Genomic DNA, 19,256 nt, shown 5'->3' with positions numbered 1-19,256 from the left:
AGGTAGTATTACTGTTCTCCTTCTTTACTCTTGTTTCTAGTGCATATCATCTGTTCTATTTATACAGTATTCATGACCATCTTGTAGAGCTTTGAGTTGTTTGGAGTGGAGGGAATCTTTTAGTGGATTTGAAGTTAGTCCATTAACTGTGAAAATGTACAAAATAAGGAAAGAAAAGTAACGATTATTGTGTATTAAACAGGGGGTGTGACCATGTTTTTATCTGTTTCATGTTTAAGCCAACCAATCCGAACATAGTGTGACCTGATTTTGTATATATATATTCATTCATTGTAGTGATTCATCCTGAATGATACACACCGACGCTTTGAGTTTCTCTAAAATGTGCCTGTCTGATACCTGAAGGATGTGTTCTCAGTTTATTTTGTCAATGGAAGAGGGCCAAATGACCCTTAAACTTTGAAACCTTTCACTTTAAGCACTACAGACCCACCCACAGCTCTGAGGTTGTGCATCTCGGGATTGAATCTCGAAGATGGATGACATCAGCATAATCAGGAAAAAAAGCTTCTGAGTCTTTTTGGGGCAAAATGACATGTACGATAAAAGCCATGAACTGACGTGACAACCAAAAAGGCCTATAATACATTTCTCTTTTTACCATTTACCTCAGATTCACCCACCACCACTTTGTTTTGGAGTTCGCCTCATTATGATTTACCTCAGCTCCACTGATGTTTTCTGGGGAGGGTTCTTCACAATATCAATTTCATTGAGGTCGCTAGATCTCTATCCACTCAAATCCATGCACCAGCTCATCTACCATCCATATTCATCCAAAACTCATTAACAAAGCTTTTAGATGTCTCAGTGCTCAGAGAAGCTCAATTGAGTAGAAGCAACCCAACATGAGCTTCTCAAAGCAATGTTGGGTCAGTTCTTGCAGATGTGGATGAGGGGAGGACTAAAGGGTAACTGGTGGAGGCTTCAAGGGCATGGGAGATGAGAACCCTAGACTATGTTGAGTTCTTGAGGAGAATATTCTGAGCAGGTCTCACACCTCAGAGCTCAACAGAGTCCTTTGGCTCTCAAACCTCATCATACCTACCTCGCCAAATCTCTTGACAGACTACCAAACCACCAACAGAACATTTATACCTTAAAGTAATCAGGGAGAACTGAATAAACCGAAAGCTGTACTTTACAGTACTAGCGAGTTCCTACGTTACTTGTCAGCAGATAACATACAAGCATGTTGGAGGGATTTCTAGTTATGTTTTTATTTATTTTTGTGAGCATGACCATAACACCTGTGCAAGGGAGTCTGAACTCTCAAGTGCAAAGTGAAAAATGCACAGATATTAAGTGTAGCAATTAAGTTAAGCGTAAATCTGCACTACTCCATGAGGATGGAGTCGGAGTGCTTCGCATGACCATGTTTTTAAGAGTAGTTACCTTGGCCAGTTACAATTCCCAGAAGGCATTCAAGATGCTGCACCGCTTTGCCCAATGAGTTTTTGGTTTAGGTTTAGCTAAATTGGAAGACTTTGGTGTCGTTGGGATTCAGTAGACGTATATAGTTAATGTGGTTTAGACCATAATTTTACAATGTAGACCAGATCTGTCATGCCCCAATATCTATCCACCTCTACAAGTGCAGTATTTTGGACTAGTTTAGGCCTAGGATTTTTGCAGAAACTGGAAAGTTTCCTTTGCCTTTGACTTCTAGGAGGCACATTTGTTTAATTTATTTTGGCACCAGCCACTAACTGAAAAGACTGCACCGTGTGACAATGTAAAGGAAAATTATATATTTTTGTATCAGATATTAGCGCTCTATAAAGTCATCAATCAGCTTATGACATATGTACGCAGTTACTATAGTTTTTCCCTTTGAGCGACTGGTAATAGACCAAAACAATCACATATACTACAATATATAATTATCATAACCTGTGGTTTGGTATATACCCCAGAATAATGGATGGTTAGAAATTCCAAGAAGTAGTTAGTTCAAGGCGTATCATAAAATATATGCACGCAAGTTACTATCCGTTTACTTTCTTACAAAGCTGCAATGCTTAATGTTCTAGTAGATCTGCTGGCACTATGCAGACTTTGGTCAGTTTAAAGTCCAACAGGGTATCCTGAAACACTTTTTGTCCATGTTTTCTCACCAATCACAAACAGCAAGGATTTAATTTTCAGTAAACTAGGGATTAGCTGCATGCTAATGCGGCCATACTGTGCCAGTGTCAGACATGCTGGATGTTGAATTTGTGTTCTTGTAGCATCAGCAGTCTGTTGATTTGCAGTGAGCTTACAACTGTATTAGACATTTTGGTAGGGTCCTGGTTTTCCGGCACTTGTGCCTGTCCTGCAAGGTTTGCCTTAATGAGATCGCTAAGCATTTTTGAGAAATAATTCAGAGCAATACAATGCAAATAACACAAAGTCAATGAGAGAGGGATTCTCTTTCAAATCAATTCAAGCCTTAAACTGATTATAGAGCATTAAAATTTGATCATTGGACATTTGGGTTTCAATATAGTTAGCAGTTCTAGTTTTTTTTTATATATATATAGTGACTAATTAGCTCACGCAAATGTCTCATGCAGGCACTTTGGCTACGTTTCCACTGTTGAACCACAATGAGTAGAACTAAATGTCTACAGATGTAGGATTATATTGATTTTAACTGTATTTATTAAACTAAATATTGTATCCAGTGAGATACCAAATGTTTGCTTTCATCAGTGATGTGCAGGTCTAATTTCGGTTTCTTCCGTGCAACAAATAAGACATGGAACTGATTTTCTCCAAGTCTAAAACTAAGTTTGCCTCTGCATTTAATAGTGAAATCTTTAAAAATATACCTGTATTTTCTCATTTAAAGTTTTTTTTTTATCTTGGTTAGGGATTGACAATTCCACTTATTTTATTTCCTATCTGAAACCATGTACTATCAAAGCCAATCCACATTTTTCCTGAATGCGGAAGTGTTCCACAATTCATTACGGAAGACTTAATTTCTAAGCATTAAGATGAGTGGAAAGAAAGTACTTCCTACTCTACGTGACTATTTGCTAGTATAATTCAATATTTTTTTTTCAACAAACAAAGTTTATTCAAAGCTCATGATACACATTCATTTGCATAAATTCTTATTAAAATAACTGAAATATATACATAAAAGATATATATATATATATATATATATATATATATATATATATATATATATATATATATATATATATATATATAAATAAAGTTTAGACACCTCGGATCGATCCTCAAATAAATATATATATATATATATATATATATATATATATATATATATATATATATATATATATATATATATTTATTTGAGGATCGATCCGAGGTGTCAAACTTTACAATAAATCTGCCCACCCGTGGTCATTTGGTTCTTAGTTACCACAGTGGAAACATGGCTACATCAGTAATTATGTTATAAATAAAATATTTGGGAACCTTAATTTTTGCTCACAAATTTCTCTAAGAAAATGGAGGCTTGAAAATTAGCCCAATTGCTAATTTTGTTGTAGTTAGCATGTTTGAGCAATTTGCTAAGTTTGCAACCCACTGCTGTGCAAACACAGTGATATATAGTTGTATGGAATATCTTAAATATATAATGGCACAGGTTGCTGTTTTCAAAATACAGTCTTAGCTCTCGGGGTAAACAGTACAGTACTCCCTTATCAGATCTGAGAGAGCTAGCAAATCGTACTAGCATTTTATTGTTTTATTTGAACATTTATGGTTTCATCGCAGTGCTAGGATAGATAGTCATTAAGACCAATTTAAAAGTTTACAAGGGTCATTTGGCCAAAATACACAGAAAAATGTAGCAGTGCTGGACTGAAAGAGTGATGGTAGTTGATTTACGAAAGTTTGTTTAATCTTCGTTTTTGCTCTGTTATTAAAATGGTGAGTTTGAGTCTTGTGAACTAAACAGTGGTCATGTTTTATGCTGTGGTTATAAGTATGTTCCTAATATACTAAACCTAAGCTAAAAATTTTGCTCGATAAGCTATTTTGCGCTCATTTACGTTGTTTTGTCATCTATCCATAAATGTGAAGGATGGGTTAAAAAAATTTGAAAGATGTTGCTGCTAATGACCTCTTTTAGCTGTCTAGTGGGTGATATTGCACAGATAAGCTAGACAGTTTTGCATTAGTGACCATTTTAAGAGGACATACATATCATTTCTAGTATTCGGCCGTAACTTGACAGCTTAGAAACTGTGTTTGAAGAGATGGGTTCAGAAGTATATGTCCAATGCTAACCTACCTATTTAACAGGCACTGATAGCACACGTACATTACCCAGACATCTATTTGAGGTGTGTGTTAACATCTTGAAAAATAATTTTTAAAGTCTATAAGACATATGTTTAATAAGTTTGTCTCAGATGTCAATAAGAAATTTGGCTGATGTCTTTGAGACATTAATGATTTAGAATGTTTGTAAACCTGGGCCTGTATTCACAAAAAATATTAATGCTAAAAGTAGCTCCTAAACCCATCACAGCTTAGAAGTCACCCTGATGTGTCCCTAAGAGTTACTCACAAATGATGGTTGCTGCCGTCAATCCACATGGAAATATTGTATTATATATATTATTATATATAGAATGTATTATAATATTATTATTATATTGAACATTTAAAAATCTATCACCTGAATCACAACTGAGTCTATATATTTTAATAATATAGTAGGATAATATTATAAATAGTATAATGTTGACATTGGCCTTTAAAAAAGTTATCTGACTGGATGAGAGACGTTCTATGAGTTACTGATGGTCTCACACCATCAGCACTCGGACGCTGCACTGTGTGTATCCCTACAATTGTGTTTGTGTCATTCTAAACTAAAGTGTAAGAGCAGTGCAGATGTGTTAAGAGCTATCTGTCACTTTACATTTAATTTTGTGACATTACATATTTTAGCCAGCAGGTGGAGGCAAAATACCATTTTTGTGTGTAATATGAGTCAGCTGGTGATGTGAAGTCAGCGTCAGTCAGTTTTTTCATTCAACAGCACTCCGTAATTGCTCATATTACTACTACACTAATAAATTAGGAAATAGCTTTAAATGGCTTTAAACTAAGAACTTCAGCATTAAGGCTCATCACAGCTGAGAGACACAACAGATTAAAGACTGATTAATTAAACTCAATATGCTTACCTCTTACTGGACTTTTAACATTGGAGAGGACAAAATGGGTTAGGAGATTGCGTTTTCTATAGTGAAAGACATTTTTCGCAAAATGGGCGGCTATTTTTCCACTTAGAAAATAGGATGAATTTCATCAAAATTACATTATCTTCAGAAAGCTCACTAACAGACTACAGAATCATCAACAGGTGATTGCACATGATCCATCTCTCTCTCTCTCTCTCTCTCTCTCTCTCTCTCTCTCTCTCTCTCTCTCTCTCTCTCTCACACACACAAACACACACATCCTTGTTTCTCCAATAACATGTTATAAACAGCCTTAGCTTTAGTAGTGTAGTAGTAATACATGCGATCACAAAGCGCTGTTTTATGTAGACATTGGCTAATGCAGATTCACTTTACGTCACCTCACTGGCTCATATTACACACAAAAATGATATTTTGCAACCACCTGCTGGCTAACATATGCAATGTGCAAAAAAAAAAAAAAAAGACAAACGTAGCTCTTAACACATATGCACTGCTCTTACACTTTAGTTTAGAATGGCACGAACACAAGCGGAGTGATACACACACACATGAATGTCTCTTGTCCAATAAGATTCGAGGACCGGAACTAACTGTTGTGTGTGTATATATATATATATGTATATATATATATATATATATATATATATATATATATACTGTTTATGTATCATTGTCTTTTTAGCTGACAAATATTTAAAAGAGTGCACTAATAAAACCTGACATCATCCATAGCAACGAGGTCAACTCTTATGTTAAGATTTTCTTATTAATACTTGCTCTTATCGATTTTGTGAATAGGTTTTAAGCAAAAACTCTGGAGAACTTCTGGTACTAAGATAAAAATCTTTGTGAATACGGGCCCTGTTCTTTTCAGATTGTGATGCATTCCAAATAAAAATATGTAAATCAGACATCTCAGAGATGTACGTGTGCTATCTTGGGCCCTTCATGTCTGTGTTTGAAATGGTTTATCTTGCACAGTTTCTGAAATATAGTGGCTTAGCCTTAGATAGCAAAGAAAAACAGTGCACTCCCTTTATTGAGATGGACATTATTTGAGAAATAGATAATGTTGTGTCAAGGTAGCATACTCTCGAGCACTGGTGGGATTGTTGGCCTTTTCTTGGGGGGGGGGTTGATATGTTGCTCATCGCAATATGAATTCTTTGGTGTTATTGGTTCAGTGTCCTGCTGGTTAGGGGTAAAGGGATAACTTTTTTATTGTTCCTTCCACTTTGTTTCAGTTTCAAACAAATATATGGTTTATTCATATTTTTCTGTAAAAGAGGTTTGCACACTTTTGGCAGGAGTGTACGCAGAACTCGATGCTAGTGTTTTCTGATGACAATTGAGGACGTAATTATCAACACACTCCATAAAAATTGCACTGTATGCTCACTTCCATGCTTTCATCCCATGAACATGACTCGACAAATCATCGAAAACGCTTTTAACGACTCGAGTCCATTGTTTTTGTCTTTTGCTACCCATGAAGCAGGAGGAAAGGAAGTACAAAAACTGTTGAACTGATTTTAATGTGAATTTTTCTTGCCTCTTGTGTATATGTGTAATTACATGTGAATTGTATTGTAAATATGATATCTTTCACTTATATTTCTTAATGCATGAACAAAACAGGGCAGTTGGTAATAACAGCTAGCCTCAATGCTACTGGCATGGACAGCTTTGGCAGCAACGGTGTAACTTCGGCAAACGAAACCTATCTCTGAAAAAAAGAAAAAGACGAAGAAAAAACTCACAAAAAGATACAGGTTTTGTTTTGCATGTCTTAAGATTTCTGAAGGGTTTATTTTCATAATTTCTTTTCTATTCTAAAACTTGCCATTCATAGCCCCTCACACACACACGCGTGCGCGTGGAAAAGAAGCATTGACTTCTTCGTATGGAGATCTAACCAAACACTGTAAATCATAAATTAAATACAAAAAAACATTTATGAAAAAATAATAATATGAATTATAAACAGCTACAAGAATGGGAGAAAATTATGTATGGAAAAAATATGTAAAGAAAATGCACTTTTTCATCCTCTCTTGCTTTTTTATGTATCACATATAGTTAAGAGTAGATAGACACACCTAGTGAGCCATTAGATCCTAGTAGAATAGACCCGCTTATACATTGTTGAGCAAAACGGCAAGTTTTTAAGCCATGAAAATGCACGACTGGCCGAGTTCATTTTTGCCGGTTTGCGTTGCATCAAGAGGATGTTCATTGCTAATTCCGAAACCTTTATTGAGCAAATCCGAGTTTGTAAAAATGTACGGCCCAGTGACTTTGCTATGCTGACTTCCTTATTTTCTTTACACTAGCCACTAGTACACATAAACACAGCACACACAAGCCAACTACTAACCTGAACAGCAAATCAAATTGGTGAATATCAAGGGCAACCACTTTATACCTGATTTGACAATTCAGTCGCTATTCAGTACTGTTTTGTTTCATTTCTAGTTGACTATTTGTTGTATTCTTTAAATGAATTAACTCTTATTATTGATGTTTTCTCATAGAAAGGAAATATATTTCTACTTTACATCCTGCCCTGAAAGTAAAATGCATTCTGTTTTTGTGTTGTACTGGTTTCGTTCACATTAAGCTCTTGATTTTATTCTGTTAAAACTATTGAGGTGTGATGAATTTTGATGATCTGTCTGGGGATATGGTTTGTCTTCATCAAATCAACATTTGTAAAGTATAAGGTTGTATTTTCTTCTTTTCCTTTCCTTTTTCTTTGTTTCGCTTTCTTTTCTTTTTGTCAGTGCCAATTAATGTAATGGTGTCGGTCAAGCTTTTCTAGGTGTTTGAGCAAAATGTGTTTTTTACTAATACAAGATGTTACAGTACGTGATACAAAAAAGGGTTATAAGTAACCAACTGACTTTTTACAAATAAAGGCTTATACAGTAAAGAAATGACAATGCAAATGTCTTTTCATTTGCCATTTGTGGACTAATGGTTGCAATGGTTAGAACTGATTAGTCCCCAGGTGGTAAATCATATTTATTTCTGTTTCTTTTCTTTTTTTTTTTTTCTTCTTTTTTTTTTTTTAAACACAATGTTCAAATAATTATAACAAAACTGCTGCAGATCTTCACAGTGTAATTGTCTTTTTCTTTCTGTTTTTGAAAGGGCTGCAGAGAAAAACATAGGGCAAACTGAGATTACGAACATAAAAAGTAAAGTCCATAGCAATGTCTTGTATAATCAGTTTGCATTGGATTATAATCATCATGACAGATTACTAAGGATATACCTCCCGCCCAACCCTTGGTCCTGAATAAAGAACCATCAGAATTCTTGTTGGAAGAGTGTAATCTTTGCCCCATAACAACATAAGTCTGAATACTCATATCTGCCATGATCTCATGGCTTAAAGAGTAAGCTAACTTGCTGTGAACCGAAATATTTGTATCACTTTAAGTAAACTGGGAGACTGAAAGTTCCTGGTTGCAATCCAGTGAAGATTGTCTCTGTTTATATACATTTTCTGTGATATTGGTTACATTTAACTTATGAAACTTTTAGCCATGCATTCCTGTTTGCCATTTCAGTTCCATTTTGTGGATAGTTGACACTGCTAGTGATTCTCTGAAAAGGTACACACATGTCTGTGTGATTTCACTTCAAAGACACGGACTACATGCATTGGTTTCCTCCACATGGAGGCCCAAAGGGAGAGTTTGCCAGTCTGCCCTTGAGCAGAACGCGTCTTTGTCCTATCTTGTGTATTCTGATGGCGGCTTGTGTACATGACCGATGTGCAAAACACAACACTTGATGGTAAGGACTAGGACAGGCATCAGAACCCAGAGTCGAGAAAATATATGTTTAGAGATAAAGTGGCCTTTCTCAAGACATTGCACTGAAAGAAGTGGTAATTTGCAATTTCTATTTAAAGGAGTTATTAAAACCCTTAACATGAGATTTGTTGGTGTAATCTAATGTATTCAGGTTTAATCAGACATGTTAAAGACTATTTTTGACTTGAATCAAACCAGTTAATTCAGATGTTACAAGCAATTTTTGGAACACTTCCTTTAATGCCCATGTAGTTAACCAGTGGGAGATGTTGCATTGACATCGTGAGACTATCATTACTCGTGCTTTTTTTATAGAAAAATTGGGCACCCAAAACAAACTTGCAGGCCTGTAAATAAAATCCCTTCCATCATGAATTGGCTCAAAGGTTTAATGTTTAAGGGAATTTTAAACCTGATCTCAGTATTATTCGTAGGTATATTTGTACATAACATTTACATGTAAAATTTGCACGTTTGAATAGATGCTGAAATGTACAATTTGACTATTGACAGCATCTAAAGCATTTTTACATATTTACATATTTCTTTATTATTATTATTCTTTATTAGGGGCCAAGCATAGAATGTGCTGAAGCACCTATTGTTTCTGTTAGATTTCATATTAATCTGCTTCCACTCTTGTAGTCTGTGGCAACCCATAGAAATGTATTTAGGAAAATGCTGAAATCTGGTGAGTAAGACTAACCTTTGGGGTATCTAACGCAAACCCTCTAGCGCAGGGGCATTAGGTACCTAACCCCCCCACACACACACACCACCCCAATAATCAAGAATAGCAAGTACACCCCCCCACCCCCCAAGTAACCAAATCTAAGAGCAGTCGTATTATATATAAGATCTATGTGAAGAATCTTTAAAATATATATTTTTGGTGTCCAAACATACTGGTTTGGAACATGAGGAGTAAACATGACAACAATTTCACTTTTGGGTGAACTATCACTATAAAATGGATGAAATAAAATGAAAAAAAAAAATGATCCTATATAGAATCTTGGGGGGAATACAGAGTTGTTGTTGTTTTTTTTCTCCATCTTGACTTAGTAAACTTTGAAAATGTTCCCAGTGGAGAAAACGCACTTATGGGGCTGGGAGTGCACAGATCTGTTGGGAAGATGGAAGCTGAGCACTGAAATAGATCACCACTCCATATAAAAGCATAAAATATTGAGAGGGTGCATTAACATGGGCCAGAAACTGATGGCTGCACCGGTGAGGGGTAAATCAGAGAGGAAAACAGTTTGAAGAGGCAGAAGATGCTCTCGTATGTGCTTTGACTTCCTCAGGTAAATTATTTTCCATCTTGAAAAGTTGAAGAGCATTTCCTATGGTATGTGAACACAAGCAGAAATATCTGTTAATATTTATTTTATGGGCAGTGTTAAAGATTCACCCAAAAATCTAAATTGTGTGGTCATTTACTCATGTAATTCCAAATGTCTTTCTTCTATGGAACACAAAAGGACGTGTTTAGCCGAATGTTAGCCCCAGTCACCCTTCACTTTCAATGTATGGAAGAAAAGATGCAACGGACATGAACGTTGACTGAGGGTATTATTATTATGGATAAAATCACCTTTTGTGTTCCAAAAAGAAAGTAATTTGGGTTTTGAAAAATATGAGGTTGATTACTTGTAGAATTTTCATTTTTGGTTAACCTATCCCTTTTATATACTGCATACATATTTGTGTTTTTTGTACAGCACAGAGACTAGTGCTGAGACAGGTGTGATATTTCAGGCCACCTAATTCACTGTTATCTGTCAGGTAATAGAGACTTTTGTCCTGTGTTCTATCCAATAAAATAAATAGTTTCATGCCTCTAACCCAAGCCCCTGTGCCTCACCCTATCTCTGATTGGTTGATAGGAATGCTGTTTCAAGAACAGCATGTTGATTCAGAAACATTATCTACTGATAGATAAGTTAAGTGGCCAGTCAAGTATCTTATGTACAGTTTCTCTATGTCGTCAAGGTATAAATAGACTGGGAAAGCTTCTGTGGGGTATAAGATGTCTTGCTTGAGGCCAGAAATATCCAAGGCCTCCAAAGGTTCGATAATGCCTTTTATGGATAGAGTGGAGGGTGCAAGGCCAATAACACAATGAAACTTAATACCAGCAGAGCAATACCTGTAAATAACTGCTCTGAATATTGGCATGGGGGATATCATACCTAAGACACAAATACAATTAATGACCCACAGATCCCAGTAAGCCATTTGTGAACATGTTAAAGACTATTTTTGACTTGAATCAAACCAGTTAATTCAGATGTTACAAGCAATTTTTGGAACACTTCCTTTAATGCCCATGTAGTTAACCAGTGGGAGATGTTGCATTGACATCGTGAGACTATCATTACTCGTGCTTTTTTTAATAGAAAATTGGGCATCCAAAACAAACTTGCAGGCCTGTAAATAAAATCCCTTCCATCATGAATTGGCTCAAAGATTTAATGTTTAAGGGAATTTTAAACCTGATCTCAGTATTATTCGTAGGTATATTTGTACATAACATTTACATGTAAAATTTGCACGTTTGAATAGATGCTGAAATGTAATAATTCTTTATTATTATTATTCTTTATTAGGGGCCAAGCATAGAATGTGCTGAAGCACCTATTGTTTCTGTTAGATTTCATATTAATCTGCTTCCACTTTTGTAGTCTGTGGCAGCCCATAGAACTGTATGTAGGAAAATGCTGAAATCTGGTGAGTAAGACTAACCTTTGGGGTATCTAACGCAAACCCTCTAGCGCAGGGGCATTAGGTACCTAACCCCCCCCACACACACACACACACACACCACCCCAATAATCAAGAATAGCAAGTATACCCCCCACCCCCAAGTAACCAAATCTAAGAGCAGTCGTATTATATATAAGATCTATGTGAAGAATCTTCAAAATATATATTTTTTGAAAACCTGAAACTGTATTTTGGCTGAAGCTTGAAGTGTTGTTGAACGTATTGGCACCTGTGAGCTTCAGTTTCCAGGTGAAATGTCCACAGGGTGGCACCAAAAGCGAGTTTTTCTTTTTCAGCTGGGGGCAAATGCAGAAAAAAATACAGAGTGTCTGTTTGCATTAGATGTAAATAGCACCTGCCAGACAACGTGGCTATTTGAACTCCAATAGTCTGGTGAAAACACATAAATTGGAGACAAACTGCACCCCTAGTGTCACTGCAGTGGCATGAGTTGTAACAACGGTGTGGATGAGCTTTTTTCGTGCGGATGACCTGTGTTTGATTCCCCCTTTTGTCCCACTTGTTCACACCCTTTTCCTGTCTCGCCTATTAATATTTCCTTTAATAATACTTAAAAAATAAAGATTCATGAAAATGTATTGCCTTGCAGTGATTTGGTCATAGTGAAGGTTGGGGAATTTGAAAGAAATGTTATATCCATGTACAATTAACCATGGATTCACTATAGTAATATTGTAGTGTAGGATATTAGATGCAGAAGAGCGAACAATTGTTGCAATATAACTTGAATCTAGAAAACCCAACCTTTTAATACTGGAATTCCTCAACGTCATAAATTATAAGATTCTGCCTGACTAGGCACCAAGAAGCTGCTAGCTGAAGCTCACCTCTGGCCAATAAAATGAAAAAAGAGGCCATTGGTCAGAGGCCTCTCGACCCATGGAATGGTGACATGGAGCAGACTCAGCATGACCTTCTGAACTTTCACACAGAGCTAAACCAGGCTTTCTTTGAAAGGTTTCCTTGTTAAAGCCCCTCGTGTTTGCACAATCCTTATATGATCTCATCTTATCTCATCTTAATCCAAGAACATTTCACACAAATAATGTTTCTCATAACATGTAATGTATTATTCATGTGGTAAAACCAATGAATTAAACAGTATGATTTGTAATCAGGGAGTTTCATGTTTTGTTACTTACATGTATAATATTCATGAAATATGTCATATTTAGTATGTAAATGATTGCTTGTTTATGTAGAGCATGTAGATGACAACAAATGTCATATTCTTGAACCATTTTCAAGATATAAATGTTCATGATCAACCATTCTCTAGTATGAGCGGAAAGTTTGTAAGAATCCACCACACAAAGATTGTATATCAACTTTGAAAAGGACAGACAAGTTGACCATGTGACGCTGAAAACCCTCTTCTGATTGACTCAGGACACCTTTGGGGTGCGGCTAATTTCAGCTCAAAAGTTCCCTACCAAGAAAGAACTATCTCTCTGTCTCCTCTTCTCTCTATGTCTTCTCTCTTCTAAGGCTCTCTTGCTCTTCACATTCTTCTGCAGCTCCTCCGCACTCCTTCCCTCATGGTTTGCAGCCTCCATGCCATGTAGAGTCCTAGGAAACTCGGGACACGAAGTCCAGAGGAAGCCTCTCACTCTCTGCTCTACGGTTCACACACCCAACGGGAATCGCGAGTCCTCCTTGTGGAAGGCCTCGCTTCAAAGCCCACCCCACCTTTTATTGAAAGTGCTGGTGTGTTATTTAAATACTTTATGTCTAAATAGATTTGCAATCAGATTACCCAAAGAAGGGTAAATGGTTCTTAAGGCACTGTCAACAGACTCCATAAAGTTCATTTTCTCTGTATTGATCATTCTGTCACTTTTCTCACCAACCTGTTTCATGTTGTATGTGTTAGATTAGTCTATGTTTAGAATAGCAATAAAGTTTGTCTGTATTCAAAGATAATTTGACTCTGGTATATTTTGATAAATAATCTCATCCCTGTTTTTAAAAAATCTTGCTTCAAAACTATACCTAAAATATAAGTGATATTATTTTCAATAAGCCATGAGAATAATATTACTCCAATAAGTGAATTAATCATTATTCCCTTATTAAAGCGTATTCCTTACAAAAGAAATTGTGTGGTGTTACAAGACGTTGTATTACGATTTTAATGGTGGAGAATTTTATTCAGACAAATAATCTAATTATTTGTCATTTATCTTGCTTACAATGGTTGTCGAACGTGACTAATTCCATTATAAATTTCCTTACATAATAATGATGTAGAATAAGTACAGTTTAATTTAATTCCAAGGTGACATACTGTTCCTACATATGATGGTTGCGAATGCAGGCAAAAATCTAAATGAGTTATTTGTTGTTTTATACACACAGTCATTCTTTTCTTTGAATCCAGAAATAGAACAGAGAAACTAGTCTAAAGTTTGCTTCTGTGATGTATATGTTATGCGCCATTGTTGTCATGATAATGAGAAAGCTAGAGTTCATATTTACCTCCGTTATAAGTTAAAGGCTGAACGCCGCCTTCAGCGCTCATGAAAAGAGCACAGAAATTTAACTGAACTATCTGATGAAACAACTCCAGAGACACTTTATGGAAATAAGTTCCAGTTAAACTAAAACTCCATGAAAGAAGTTTGAAATTTCCCCTGCCAGGATGAAGAAATCTCCTCGCTGTGCAATAAGGAAAATATAAGAGCTTTGTTCCTCTATCTCTTCTAAATGGCCTTATTTAATGTTGAATGTGAATTGATGAAACTGTGTTTTTGTTAGTGCTGAGGAAAGATAATAAATCACTGGTGTTGGTTGCTATGACGATGAAAGTTCACAGGAAGTCCTAAAGAGACTCAACTAACCGCACAACCTGCCGATGCCATATTTTCAACATAGCACAGCTTAGCTAATAACACAGCACAGCTAAGCTAATAAAATAGCACAGCTAAACTAACAACTAACTATCTAACCCTTTATGTTCTCAAACTTTAAACACACTTTTGTCTCTCTCTCTCTTATGCATTTTATTCAGTTTTCTCTCTCTCCATTATCTCAGAACACAAATTACAGTCTCTGAATGAGCAATTGAGTTGAAGTTAATTTAAGTTGAGTTTGGAGAGCTGATTAAAATGGATCTTTCATTCACGTTTCCTTTATTATTACCACTTTTATCAATTCCTTATCAAAGCTGAACTACGTGATAATAACAAGTCTGAAACAGTGCAAGTTTACATAAAGCTTACGGCTGCCTCTCATTCTTATTTATTATCTACCACCCATTAGTTTACAGCTTGTTTTTAATTACTTATCAGCTGTTTTTATTTTATTTCACTTCTGTGTTTGGCACTGAGGTGATTCTGTTCTATGTGGAGGGCTCCCATTGGACATCATTCAACATCATTCTGTGGCCACACAGAATAAGACTTCCCCATTGTGCAATTTTAAATTGATAAAATCCCTCCAATAAAATTGTTCTGTTATACAATCACAATCAATGAGCAGAAAACTAAACCAGAATCCCTGATATTGCTATTAATCATAAAAATAGAATATTTGTAGGTGGGCTTAGTTAATTTAGAATTGGTTATTTTCCATTTTATTTTCAATTCTCTGTCTGCCTCTAACATTTCTCTCCCTACTGTCTAGAGACAAAGCCTATCGAACCACGGATAATTCTGGTTAAAATATTTGTCATCAATAAGTGTCATCTTGGAATGTCAATTCATGAACACAATTTTGTGTATTCTCCCTAGTCTAACCTCACGCAACTACTTTGTGTTTATCAATGCATTCTAAATTCTGGCATTCAAACGCAGCCATGTCAGGAAAAAAATTGCATAGAGAAGCACCAGGTAACCGTCACTGCCCCCACCAGCATGCCTTTGAGGCATCTGTGGTTAGCAGTTAAACTGTATCGCATAAACAGGTGCATGGTGTCAATCCTGCCAGATTGAAAAAGAAACATTTAACCCTTACAGCCAGAGTGTTTGTTACATCCCTATGCATGTATGTGTATGCATGCTTGTTCCCCGTCTGTCGCTCTCTTCGACGTTGTGTCGGAGAAGCGACACTAGGGGTCTCTCTTGAGCACCGAATATACCTTCTTGCACGGCAGTGCAATTGCCCCTGGGCGCTTCGACAGTGCAGAAACCATACTCTAAGAGAGTTATTTAAAAGAGTGATTTCCTCTAAAAGAGTGAGTTTCTCTAAAAGAGCAATACACAGCGGCGTTGAACATCCTTTTCAGGACGCATCTTTACAAAGATGCCTTTCCGCCCCTGTGTAGTTCCTGGATGCGGTAGAGTGCTCTCCGCTTCAGACGGCCACAGGCGTTGTCTCATTTGTGTCTGGGTGTGTCTAGGTAGCGATCACACCGAGACTGCGTTTGTGGATGGTTCATGCTCTCACTGCGAGGGCATGACCATGGCAACGTTGCGGTGGCGGCTCGGTTTCAACCGAAAGCAAGCCACTCCAGCCACCCCCTGCATTGCTCCTTCTTCCCACGGGATTGAGGATGGTGCGAGTGGCGCTGGAAGCGATCTGGGGATGGCAGCGGGTGTGGCTCCGTCGGGTACCCCCCCTCGGACCACCCATCCCCCGGCACGCTCGTTGACTCCCGTCCATGCTCGAGGAAACAGCGGCTTGCCTCACAGCCAGCCTGCCTATCCTCTGGAGCTCGAAGCAGATGAGCTGGCCGCATCAACTGGGCTTTGCTCAAACTCCCGTTCAAAATGCTCACTCAAAAGTACATCTTAACATGCGTTCGGCATCTAGATTGGTTCGCAGCGGTAGACCTGAAGGACGCGTACTTCCACGTCTCAATTCTGCCGCGACACCGACCCTTCCTACGGTTCGCGTCGACGGCCAGGCGTTCCAGTACAAAGTCCTCCCCTTCGGCATGTCTCTGTCACCCTCGCGTCTTCAAGAAAGTCGCAGAGGCAGCTCTTGCCCCGCTCCGAGAAGCCGGCATCTGCATACTCAATTACCTCGACGACTGGCTCATGCTGGCCTAATCCTGAGAGTTACTATGCGCTCACAGAGACCAGGTGCTCAGACACCTCAGCCACTTGGGGCTTCAGGTCAACCGAGAAAAGAGCAAGCTCACCCCGGTTCAGAGCATCTCCTTTCTCGGTATGGAGTTAGACTCAGTCTCAATGTCCGCACGTCTCACCACGTCCGCAACGAGCGTGCACAGTCGGTGCTGAAATGCCTCGCCAAATTCAAGCCGGACACAACGGTCCTTCTAAAACTCTTCCAGAGGCTCCTGTGGCATATAGCATCCTCCGCCGCAGCCACGCCGCTGGGATTGATGCATATGAGACCTCTTTTTTTTTTGTGGGGCTGAAGAAGGATCTGGGACCGCATCCAGCATGCCGGGACTGTTGTGATCTGGTGGCAGAGTGCCGTGAAAACGGCATTTGCAGGCTGCGCAAATACGCATTCCCCCCAGTGAGCCTTCTTGCACAGGTGCTGTGCAAGGTCAGAGTGTGCTCGAACCCAGAAGGGGACGGGCACGGCCCAGGTGTACATTGCGACAACATTGCTGTGGGTAGATGGCACAACGTGGGGGGGCAGATGGGGTGGCTATCCCCCAGAAGAAGAAAAGCCGTGACCGCAACATTGCCATGGTCATGTTCTCACAATGAGAACATGACTTTTTTGGTAATTTCATGACTTGTTAAATAGTAACTGCAACATCACAGGCCCGTAATTTCATTACCATTATATGACCAATTCACAAAGTCTTCTTTACCTCCTCCTAATGTCCCAGGCTTACCCAGAATGGTCCAGATACATAACGTATTCATAATTTTTGGGTATTTCAGTGACTTATTGGCAATTTAACTGCTACGTCATAGGCCCGTTATTTCATTACCACTTCGCCTTGAAATTCCAATTAGTCTTTTTTACGTTATCCTAAAAAACAGGAAATGCAGAGTCCAGTTGCAGCACAGGAAAATTGTATTTCTATCAAATATTAATCATTTCATTTGTTTAACCTAGATCTGTATTTGGAAGACTGAAGGGATAGGTATTAAATCTTATATAACCTAATATATAATCTTATATAACCTTATATAATCTAATATAACGTATACTGGATATATTGACTTACAATTTCATGCATCATTGGCATTTTCTTTACAGTCTCAGATTATTAATTACATTTCTGTATGCTTTGCACAATTTAAAAACCTGACAAATCAAATTCAAATAAAAAAAGTTTACCAATGATCTGAATTAAATCTGTTAGTTATTGGAACAAAAATATGCATTAATCAAGATTGATTTTGAAATCATAAAAACTTTGCAACGCGTCGGTCCTCTGGTTGAAGACACATTCTCCTAATGTGTTTATGTTGACCAAATTAGCTATTTCATGGGGGACTATTTCATGTAAAACGTTTAAAATCAAGTCGCAACATAAAGTACATCTCTCTCAAGACCGAATGTGCAACTTTTTGCAAAGTTAATATAATTGAAACATGGTATACTGTACATACACTATGGAGATGGATGGGAAATACACAATACTTTAATATAAAATCACATACCTCCAGCTGAACTTTTGCACGTGTGTCAGCTGAACTCAGAACAGCGTGCTCACAATGGAAATCTGATGACGCAAGAGTACGTTTTTCTGAGGTAACTTCACAAAAAATAAACAACTCTTATAAAAATGTACAACCAGTGAGAGAACTACTGGCATTATCTCACCAGTGAGAGCATTAATATCAAATCAAATCACTTAATTGTCACACTAGTTGAACAGTACAACAGTAGTTGAAAGTCTTGTGTGCAGTTCCGAGCAACATAGCAGTCATGACAGTGACGAGACATATACCAATTACAATAAACATCATATTTACACAACACAATTTACATATCAAATGTACACATACTTACACAACACAATAATAATATACAATGTACAGTAAACAATACACACAATATAGAATACAAATACAATAAAAAATAAGAGTATATCAAAAATATATACAGTATACTGTAGTTATATTGTGGAGAATATATTTGACCGTCCAGTGTGAGATATAAGATTAATAAAGTGCAGTGCTGATTATTGATTGTGAGAGTTCAAGTGTTCAAAAGTCTGATTGCTTGGGGGAAGAATCTGTCATGTAGTCGGCTGGTGCAGGTTCTGATGCTGCGATAACGCCTGCCTGATGGTTGCAGTGAGAGCAGCCCATGACTCGGGTGGTTGGAGTCTCTGATGATCCTCCGAGCTTTTTTCACACACCGCCTTTTATATCTGTCCTGGAGGGAGGGAAGCTCACCTCCGATGATGTGTCTGAAACAGCACCACCCTTTGCAGGTCTTTGCGGTTGTGGGCGGTGCTATTGCCATACCAGGCGGTGATGCAGCCAGACAGGATGCTCTCCACAGCACTGGTGTATAACCGTGTGAGGATGTGGTGGTTCATTCCAAACTTACT

This window comes from Xyrauchen texanus, chromosome 34 (genome assembly GCF_025860055.1).
Source record: "Xyrauchen texanus isolate HMW12.3.18 chromosome 34, RBS_HiC_50CHRs, whole genome shotgun sequence".
Taxonomy (NCBI): Eukaryota; Metazoa; Chordata; class Actinopteri; order Cypriniformes; family Catostomidae; genus Xyrauchen; species Xyrauchen texanus.
This window is presented reverse-complemented; position numbering follows the sequence as displayed.